This window comes from Kogia breviceps, chromosome 6 (assembly GCF_026419965.1).
Source record: "Kogia breviceps isolate mKogBre1 chromosome 6, mKogBre1 haplotype 1, whole genome shotgun sequence".
Lineage (NCBI taxonomy): Eukaryota > Metazoa > Chordata > Mammalia > Artiodactyla > Physeteridae > Kogia > Kogia breviceps.
In genome coordinates, this window is record NC_081315.1 from 133821635 (window position 1) to 133832824 (window position 11190).

General features: G+C 45.9%; 1 long non-coding RNA gene across 1 annotated transcript; it reads left to right on the plus strand.

Annotated features, from left to right (window-relative positions):
• Nucleotides 1-936: 936 nt before the first annotated feature.
• Nucleotides 937-10868, plus strand: LOC136794403 (uncharacterized). Its single transcript, XR_010841152.1, has 3 exons — nt 937-1094; nt 2287-2423; nt 10733-10868. It is a non-coding gene; the product is annotated as an uncharacterized lncRNA (long non-coding RNA).
• The last annotated feature ends 322 nt before the right edge of the window (nt 10869-11190 follow it).

Sequence of the window (11190 nt, forward strand, 5' to 3'; positions counted from 1 at the left end):
GAAATGTGGAGGTTAAAAAAATGACAACCCAACTGCTCAAATGGCCCGTACCTGGGGGAGAATGAGAGAAACAACGTATTTCTTCTCAGGAGCTGGACTGATAGTTCCAAGGTGGACATATGACGTTTCCCACGGGCAAGAGAGACAGGGTGGTCACTGAATAACTGGAATTGAACTGGGGTGCAAGTGTGTGAGCCTGTGTGTGTGTGTCTGTGTGTGTGTGTGTAGGGAAGGAAGCTAGCTGTCATTACTGTGTATGTTTCTGGTAAACATTCTTTTTTCCCTACAGAAATTTGGGCGTATCCCATAAATTAGGTACTGTTAATCGTGTCAGGTAAAAAAAAAAGAATGCATATTCTAAAATTTGCACACAGCTCTAAATTGAAACTCTAACTGGCTCTAAATCGAAGTGCCAGGAGTTTTTCAATGATACCATTAATCGCATTTTATTAATTGAGAAAAAGAGCTTTTGTGTAGCCATGGTTGTATTGGCTAGATTTAATCATGTAGGTACCACTAATAGGCTGGCACTGCTTTTGGCCTGCAATGCCTTTGAAATTCTAAAATGGAAAAGGAGGCCAACACACTGAGCAATTATTTCAGAACAGATTGCCCGTTAACATTTCATAATATCACTGAAATACATCCTTTCTGGGACAGAGACTTGCTTTGGCTGTGAACATCCAAGAGGTGGCAGCACCCCACGTGCTGTGTCGGCCGCTGCATCCCTCCAGACAGAGCTCACCGCAGAGGTCTCATGATGGCGTCACCTGAAAGCCAGTTTGCAGGGTTGGGGTGAGGGGAGGATGGAGGGGATATGTAGCATTTTGCATCTCAGTTCTTCCGGAGAGTTTAGGAAACAGCTGCACGGATTGTTTTAAATGGATTTGAAAACGTTTTCCTTTTCTCTCTCTCTCTCTCTTTTTTTTTTCCCAGAAATCTTCGGCCCTATGTGATATCTTCCTATGAAGACCGCATGGGTGCCCTTAGGGGTTTCCTGGTTTGCTCCCTGAAGGAGGAAGAGTTTCAATTGTCAGGGATCCCCTGAGACCTCATTTTCAATTGCCTGTACTTGTCTTCATAAACACAGGAAGGTGAGATTAAGACGGATCATCAACAATCATTCTTTGGAGCATGTGTTTGTGCACGGCACCTAACACAGCGTTGAGAATGTGACACTGTCCCCGGCTAGAACACTTCTCTTCCTCCCGAACTGTTCCCCCAGCCACCTCCCTCACCTCGTGCTAAAAATACTCCACGGAACAAATAGCTGTCGAGATCGCATGAAAACCTGCGCAAATGAGTAACAATGTAGCCTGACACGCTAAGCGTCAAGTGCCTGGGATGAAACGTATCAGGTGACATGGGTAAGGGGGCATCAGGGCTGGTCTATACTGGCCAAGGTCCAGGTATCTGTAGAGCCTGGCCCTTCGCATGTGTGTTAGTTTGAGGGCAAGAGCTGGGACACACTGGGGGCACTTTGCTGATGGGATTTTGTCGGCAGGATACAGGAGACAGGACTCTCATGGGAAACTAGTCTTCAGGAGGCCACAGGGAACTTGAAACTGGGGAGTCCAGCACAGCTCAGCCATGGGAGTCCCTATCCCCACTCTTTCTATCATAGGGACTTGGCTTCTGTGTTCACCGCAACTGGAGCCACCGACTTGGTCTAGCTTTCAGCTCTGTGCATCTTTTCAGTAGTTCATTCCTTAGTTTAGTCTCAGTTTTGGCACTCTCCTACCCTCTGTCCCATAGCTTTCCTACATGGCATGTGTTCTCCGTATACATCTTTTCAGCTTCTGTTCCCACTGATGACTCAGTGACCATCTTCCCTGTATTTCCCAATCATTTCCAAAAGGAGAAGGGGAGGGAGGGAGGGAGGGAGAAAGAGGGAGAGAGAGAAGGAGGGAGAGAGGGAGTCTCATTGGCTTAATTACATAATTACATAGTCCCCGTCTGGATTGAGCTTTGGAGGCCTAACCCCCTCCCAGCGAACGAGCCAGACTGTGATTGGCAGTCCTTGAGTCACACCTTTATTAAAGACGTACGGACGCGCTCACCGTGCACCCCAGCCTGCACGGGGGGCACAGGTGTTGCTTTCAGGAGAGCTGTGGCTGTGAAAGGCGCTGACTGATATTTTGCCCCTTTCTCCGCACAAAGGAAGGAGCAGCATTGTTCACTCAGGCTTAGTAATGCTGGATGTCCTGGTGTCAGGGTACCGCTGCCCTGGTGGGTTGCTCAAACTCTAGTAAAAGATGAACTCTTCACCTCGTTCCTTCTTTGCAGGAATTCGGTCATGCAGCTTGAAGAATGATCTTAAGGGTGGTACTTTGCACTCAACCTTCAGTGATCTCAGAGACTTGGAGAAAGGGGAACAGGACCTATATTTGAACCATGATGTCATGCGATTATGGACAGCACAGGTTTGTTTGGGCCAGGCTGGGGGAGGGGAGTGGTTGGATTAGGTACCAGGCTCCTTGTTATAATCAAGTTTTCCTTAATAAGGTCTGACATATTTTAAGCCAAAGACCTCAAGTGCCACCTCTAGGTGCCATAACATATGCATCAATGAGCAACTTACCTGTTGCCCAGTCAGTTGGCAGCATCCCTGGTTGTTACAGCCAAGCCATCTGGAGCAGATATGAGGGGTGGGCACAGGATATGATGGCCAGACAGCTGCTGCAGTTTATTGGCCTCTAGTCCTTCACGGTTACACTGAGGGCATGAGCCAAAACGAGGCAGGCCCCGTGAGGCAGCTTGTTTGCTTTTGGTTACTTCCACTTGAGCCACCAAGAACTTGAGGAGCTCTTTCCTCCTCTGCTGTGTGCTTTGAGAGCCTCAACATCCCCTCCGTCTCTTCCAGTTGTAGGCAGCCTCAGCTATAAGTACTGATGGGAGGATATTAACTATATCACTAATTAGGTTGAAGTTCCTTGAAAGAAAGAAGGGACCTCCATACTTGTAAAAGCATCTCCTGCAATGTCAAACGTAGTCTTCTACAAGGAGTGGGCACTTAATAGATACTCGTTAAGTTGTTTTGACTCAATCTCAATTCCATGTTCAGCTCAGGAGATTTCTTATTCGGTTCCAAGGAGTCTAGATCCTTTCCAGTTATTCATTTGGAAACCTGAAGGTACAGATTCATTTTGACCAACGTTCCAACTTCCACCTTCTCTTGATCACTTCAGGAAGAAGAGCACCCTAGATACTGAGTTTTCCAGCACTCAGAGTCCTAGGCCTCCAATGGGGTTAAAAGTGTCCAGGAGTCTTCAGCTTTTGACTTATTCCTTTTTCATTTTCCTCTTAGTTAACTTCCTCTTTCACCGAACAACTCTCCTAGTAGGATAAGTGAAGTTATGCTGTGGTAAGGATAGCTTCCAAAACTCAGGAAAGATTCTGCCTGTCAGGGTGACTCTGGGACCTAATGGCAGGTAGTCTGTCATCCCAGCCTGTCTGCTGGGGAATCACTGCAGCAGGGGAGCAAGCATGGGTAACTGTGCACTAGCTCTTAACTAAGTCTCCCACCCAAAGGTGACACACGTTACATCTGATCCTATTTCCTTGGCCAAAGTATGTTGCGTGGCCATGCTTATCTTCAAGGGGATGGAGAAGTGCAATCCTTCCTTGTCCCTGCAAGAGAAGAGAACCGGAAATACCAGCAACCTCCACACTGACCTCCACACCTCTTCAGAGAGCTTGGAAGTTATCGCCTTCTAGTTCGTTCTTTAGCGAGGCGTGGAACCCTTGAGAATAAGTAGAAACGCTTTGTTTTTTGGGTTTCACAGGAATTAAAAATCAAAATAAACCCATAATAAAGGTGATTTATATCAAGAATTTTAAAAAATTTATTATGTAAGTATCAGGATTTTGGGGGGGCGTCAAATCAGTGATCAGAAGTAATCAGTGCAATCCCTTTTGAATGCCATCTGTAAATAGAGGTTTGAGGTCTGCAATCCTATGTGTTTATAGTTTCCAGGCCTATTTTTGTTTCTGATGCTTCTGTACCTCACAATCACTTGAAGGCCCAACAGCTCAAAGACTCCTCCACAGAGCACAGTCACTTTGAACTCATGGGCTGTGAAGATCCACTCTTTCGTTCTGCCCTGTGCCTGACTCGACTCTGCTGGTTGCAAAGCAAGACCCCAGGGTTTTGAAAAGCAGGCAGGGGGCTGACCTACTCACTCAGTTGTCCTATGTTCCTCGCTCCCTCAATAACTCCCCACCCTCCGAAGAATTAATTCTAACCGTTAAGTACGATAAGTTTATTCACCAGTGTGATGAGTTTGGTATTCAGCTCTCTTTTAATCCAAGTCAATGGACGATTACTATGACATGCCAGATAAAAGCCAACCATGGTGTGATTGAAAGAGTCTTTGTGTTAGAGTCTGAAGATTGTCAGTCCCAGTTCTGTCACCTTGGAAGAGTCACTTTGCCTCTCTGAACCTTCACTGGTGAGATTAGGATAGTTACGTTTACCTCCCAGGATGGAGTTTCCTCTCTACAAAATGTAAATTCTATCTACCTCTCAGTGTTGTGGGGATTTAAATTATTTTGACAAAGATAATTTCTGGGAAATATGTATGTATAAGTATGTATATCCCAAGCTGGAAACTTCTTCCCTCCTTTTTTGCTTGCTAATTAAGAGTCATAAATAAAATGCTGACGAGCTGCAGTCTGCCGTCTGTGCTGTAGCTGGAGGGCTGTTTTGACTTTGCCTGACAAATGGCTAACCAGCCGCTCCCACCATGCCCAACTCAAGTGTTCAGCACTGAGAAATCCAGCTACTGCCAAAAGCATCTTATAAACTTGTCACTGTTTACTTACTTGGTGACAGTGTTTTTGTTCACTGATCATCCCTGAGATTTCACCCATCAGGGTGTGTCTGTTTCCCTCAAAATGCCATTTAAACACAATCATTTCCCAAACCACATGAAAATAGCGAAGATCCCTAAATGAGACTTGGTGCCTTTGCAATTCATCCCCCGTTGCAATGCAGTTGGGGTGGGATGTTGTCTTCACAAAGCAGTAGCCGAATATGCATGGGACTTTACTGAAGGGGCAGAAACTTCAAAGCTGCTCCAGTATACTACTAGCCAAGACCTCCAGGTAACCAGTTGAGTGGTAAGCTACCACCAGGTTGGGAGAACTGATTGTTAAATTTGCAGGAATTTTGCAAGGTGGTTGATGTGATGTTGGTAAATTGAAAGCAGCCGTGGCGGGAGTGTTTACACCATGAAAATTGGCAGACACTTACAAAATCAGGCTTTTTCTCCCAGAGAGCTGGTCGCTAAACATTTACAAGCTCAGTATACAGTATAACCAAGCCTTTGTGCACCTGGGTCAAACCCAGATGTAACCAAGGATGGGAAAAGGGACATGGCAAATCCGAAATATGAATGAAACCGTGGTGCTGAGGTAAGGGAGACAGGGAGCTAACTTTCACTGAGCCCATGCTGTGTGCCAGGGTCTACGGTAACCTAGATCGGGATGGATACATATCAGGAGGCGTTTAGCACATTAAAGAGGTGGGCCTGCCAAAAGTGTGTTCAGATGAAGAATAGAGAGACTTCCAGAGCCTGACTCAAACCTGGTCGTGAGAGAGGAGGGACAATGTGAGGTATAGCGTTGTGCTTTTCACTTGGGTTTCTATCCAGGCCCGGGCTGAGACTGGTGGAGGCTGGGTCGGGGAAAGGCTTGGAGTGAAATCTGAAAAGGCTGCTTCAGCAATACTCTGTGGTAGCAGACAGCAGGTTTGGATTTGCCGTCTTGTTTGTTCCAGGGCCTCACCTGTAGCAGTGTGGAGACAGCAGAGGCTTAGCTGACCCCCTGGAGCTTAGTGAGGTGGGCTCACTGTGAGCACTTTTTCAAGAAGACTTTGCAGAGTGCCACAGTGCTATATGAGCAGGTAGGGAGGGGCCAGGGCCAGTAGAATTTATTTATGTGACCTCCGTATGTACCTTAGCTGATAAGGCAAGGGGGAAACTGGTGGCACATATATTTTCTCCATGTGTTCTCACAACAACCGTATGAGAAAGGCATTATTATATGCATCTTATAGATGAAGAAACTAAGGATCAGAGGGCTTGAGCAACTTGCCTGATACGATGCAGAAAGTAAGTGGAAGAGCTGAGATCCAAACATGGGATTGTCTGACTTCAAACACTCCTGGGGCCTCTGTGACCTCCTTTTACCCTGTGTCTCTGCATATTCTTCTGTCCTTTCCTTCTTTCTGGTCTTGCGGAAAGAATTGTCTCTCCTCTCTTTAAGGTCAACATTTTCACTTGTGTCCACGAATTCTGTGCCCTCCCAGTTCCTGCTCCAGAGTCTTTGTAAAGCACCCCCTTGCTCTGTGATGCATCTTTGATCTGTCCCTCACCACAGACTTCTTTCCATCTGTCACCTGAAGTGAGTGGCTGTATGGGTTCCTTTCTCAGTCTTCTCTCCCTTAGCCTTTCAGCAGCATTGAACACAGTTCAGATTCTTCTTTATTCTGGAAACGCTCCACATGCAGCTTGTCTGACGTGTTTGTCCCTCTCTGGTTACTCCTCTGGCCACTTTTGGCTCTTCTCCCTTTTTCCTAATCCTTGAACTGTAGGCATCAGTCCAAGAGTCTGGTGCTGGTTCTCCTCCTCTTCTTCTTCAGTCTTTCCACTTTGAGGTTCCCTTTGGCCTCAGCTCTCTATGCAGACAATCCCAAATCAATAATGCACAGGTCTGATTGGGAAACGAATGGAATTAACTTGACTGGGTCTCTAGGGCCAAGAACAGTCTCTGGCATAGAGTGAGCACTCAATAAACAAATGGATTTCAGATGAAGAGAACATTGTGAACAGGGCTTGAGCGTATGTGTATTGATTTATTTGAAGGTTACCCCCTTTAGGCTCTGAATTCATCAAAGTCAGGGACTGTGCCTTTTCCCCATTTTGGATTCCCTGATCCAGCATAACACATATTAGCTGTTCAGTAAATGTCTGTTGAATGAATGAATGAGTCCAAGCTTGCTGATAACTCAGTGCAGAACTGTGGCAGCTCTTATACAGGAATTTTAGACTTTATTCTGTGTGCAGTGGGCTTGGAGCCATCCAAGGGTTTTTCTCATTTGAGTAACTCATTCGGAGCCGAGCTCCAGGATGACTTATCTGGCTGCAGTCAGCGTTCAAAACCTCGCACCATCTTCTTCCCTTGCCTATTTCTTTCCCTATTCTATCTCTAATCAGTGGTCCAATCTTGTTGATTTTACTTCAAAATATGGCTTTATGGCTTGTATCTGTGTTTTTGTTTCTATTCTCATGGCCACCTCCCAAGGTCAGCCCTAATTACCTCTTGTCTGGGCCGGTGTCACTCCCACTCCAATCACTGCTCTGTATGCCATAGGCTTCTGCTATGCTACTAATGGCTGGCTTCGTGTTTGAAAAAAAAAGAAAAAAGAACAAAGCCAAATTGGTTCTGGAAAAGCAAGGATAAAGAGGGCTAATATAACTCCATTTTCTGCCTTTAATCCTGTAGGCCCTTTAAATCTGCTTGCTGCTTTGGGTTTTACCCTTGAGTAGCCTGAGTGGGTTTATCCCTTTATTGTTTCTTATAACAAAGACAGGGATCCCATCCCCACAATAGAGCCAAGCTGTAGGAGAAAGAGAGTAGACCATTTGAACGGTTGTGCTTAACTGTGATGTGCAGGAAAGCAAAGGAAATGGAAGAACAATCCTTTAGGAAAGAGAGGACAGGGGAAGGGGAAAAGTAAGAGATGGGGAGAAGGTCTTTGAGATAATATTTCTAGATGAAGGGAAGAAAAAAGAGGGAGAGAAGACAAGAGCTGAGCTTCTGCCCTTTTTTTCATAGCTAATTTTTGGGAAACAGGCCCTTTCTGAAAATGCTTTCTTAGAACCTTGTGGATCCAGAATTTATCCTGATAAAACAGTGAGCTAGTGGACTTCAGGGGACCTCTTTGGGGACACCTACACTTAAAAAAATTAGGTCAGTGTTATGCACAGTGTGACCTGCCTTCTGCAAGGAGTTAAGTACAAAAATGACAAGTAAGTACGTAGAAACTTTTTAGTCATCGTGCACTGCCACCGTGATTGGCTGGAGGTGGGTGATACCGGCTGGAGAGAGCCGATTGTGGGCGTTTCTTCCCATCTCTGTGGCTCAGTGACTTCACGTCGGTAGCTTGAAATCAGTCATGGCGGGAGGTGTTTTTATCTGGCAAATGGGCAAATGGTACAAATCAGGACTCCTCCTACATCCCACCCCACCACCCTGGCTACCATATCCATACACCTGATCAGGGGACACTGCTGAATAGAATATTTGTTACATTTACACGGTGGGTTGCTTGTGGCTGCTACTGCCTACTCAGCAAGCACAGTGAGATGGTGTATCTGTCAGCCAAGGAATGGGGGGGATGGTGGTTCTTCACCACAGGGAATTTGAAACGCACTGCCTTAGATCATCCTCAGCTCGTTCACGCATTCCAACAGAGGTCTGCACGGTAGCCAGATGGAAGAGGCCACAGGTTTGGAAACCTGCTACTCCAGGTTTCAAGCCCTCTGAGATAGTTAGGATCCAAGGCAGCCTAGGGGAGGGGTGGCACATCCTGCCAGGGCAGCGAAGTTATACGTGAAATAGATGAAGGTGTGTGTAATTAGTCTACTAGGGCCGCCAGAACAAAATACCACAGCCTGGGTGGCTTAGACAACAGAAATGTGTTCTCTCACAGTTCTGGAGGCTGGAAGTCCAAGATAAAAGTGTTGACAGGTTTGGTTTCTCCTGAGGCTTCTCTCCTTGGCTTGCAGATTGCCGCCTTTTTGTCATGTCCTCACATGGTCTTTCCTCAGTGCTTGAGCATCTCTGGTGTCTCTTTCTTATAAGGACGTTGGATTAAGGTCCCACCCATATGACCTTATTTAACCTGAATTACTTTTTTTTAACGCCCTACCTCTAAATATACTAACACTGGAGGTTAGAGGTTCAGCTCATGAGTTTCAGGGGACACACTTCCGTCTATAATAGTGTGTCACTGTTGACCGTGGCCTCATGCTGCGTTCCAGTCAAGCACCGTGTGACGGCACAGGACCGTAGAGACCTCGTACCCACTCCAGGGAAACCTTCTCACTTCTCCTAGATGCTGCTTCCACTTGCCAGCAATCTCCAACCTCACCAAGTGCCACCCCTCTCTCAGTTCCCACCTCACGTCCCATGCCTCCAATCTAGTCTTCTCTGACTCCTGCTTGGAGAGAAGTCTCCCTCAGCTGACTCACCCTAGCACTTTCGCTCTGTATTGTTAAGTGGGTAATGAATCTCTTCAAGACTTGCAATGCCTTTCCTGATATCATTACATGTATCATTGCATGCAGTCAATACACTGCATGTATTTAGGGCTTGTCTACCCAGCTGGATTGTAGGTACCCTGAGAAACGGACATCTTACTCTTCTTGAGACCCATCCTCCTCCATTTAGTGATTAATTAGCTGTGTGCCTCGCATAGAGTAAGAAGTCAATAAATGTCACAGAGTTGGTGTACCTTTTCCTGAAACAGTTAAGGTTATTATATGCTCAGAGGTGTGTGTGGAATCAAACTCATAGTGGTAAGTACTGAGGCTTTTTTCCCCTTTATTGTGGATGGCAAGCGAGAATTTTCTAGTAAATGCCCATTTGTGGATGCTATTGTTCCAGTGAGTTATTATGACTTTTCACTCTGACTCTGGTATAAAAGAGACCTGGATTTGAGTTCTGGTTTTCCCAGTTACTGCTGTCTGGCCTTGAGGAAGTTATCTAAACTCTGTAAGGCTCAGTTCCTTCATCTGAGAAATAGGAGTAATAATAATACCTTATTTCACAGAGTGGTGGCACGGGATTAAAATAGGAATAGTAGCACTAAGTGGGTAGTCGGGGTTCAGCACTAATATTACTCTGGTACACAGAGATTAAAAAAAAGAAAAACAAAAAAAAACCCGTAGAACTCTTAACCATACATATCAGTCTCCACTCCTCAGAACCAGGCGTAACTTGAAAAGAAAAGCCCTTGCACACCATCAGAGGATGTGTCGCGCAACTAGCCCATTTAGTGCCCGATGCCAAGTGCTCCTGGATTAAGAATATTGTGAAGAATCCAGAAGGAACACTTTCCTATCTGTGACGAGGTGACTTCTAAACAACCCTTGGCCTTACATTGTCATCAAGCCCCTTCCCAAGTCCCACTTCTCTTTGTAAAGCATAGAACATTTTTACCTGTAAAGCCCTGTATGTGTATGGAGTTTTGTCATTCTGGAGGCAGTCAGGTTGCATGGGAAGTACAACATCATTAACTGGAAGTAAATCAGCATGACATTTGTCCTGAAGTTAAGGATAAAATAAAGTGAAACCATATTCAGTGTTTTCTCAGAGATATTCAAGAAAAACAACTTTAGTGGAAGAAGAGAAAAACTGTTCAGGGACACACACACACACACACACACACATAAACCCATAATCTCACTAGAACTTCTAAATGCTCCAGAGCAAGCTTAGGTGGAGACGCTCCTGCAGGGAGAGCAAGAGGGCAGTGAATGGGAAGACAGTGCAAGCCTGTGCTTCTCTAGGGCTGCCGGTGCGAAGCAGAGGCCTCCAAAAAGGCTCAGAGTGGCTCGTCAGCTTTTCCGTATGTCTAACAAGTTAGACATACGTCCCCAAATGTATACCGTGATATTAAAGCCCATTTATATATGCTATAAAGTTTCCCCTGTGTGTCCTGCAGGCACATGCATGGCTGGGAAGTGTCTATGGGTTGATTCCTTTGTGAATTACATGGAGCTGACACGGCCGAAACCCACAGTGACCCAGACGAGGACAGAAACTTGCTTGTCCTGAAAGAGTGGCTTCCGCCCCTATGTGTAAGTAATTAATATTAATCCCCACTGAGCAGAGTGGTGCAAAATTATTAAGGCTGCTTCCTGAAGAAACTTCTAATGCTGTGTGTAATGAAAATGTCAGGTGCGATGAGTTATTAGGTGCTACCCCGCTGTTCTCAAGTGCCAGGTATTTCTCTACCTGTGATCCAAGCAGCTGGGTCTTGTGGGGAAGGCAGTTCCAGCCTGAGGAGAGCATCCGCAGTTATTTGAGCTGAGAGGATCATAAAGCGAGTGAGGACAGTGAAGCCAGGAGGAAGTGCCTGAGGCAACGGTGGGATGTCTGGTGGAGGTGACGCGAAGAGCC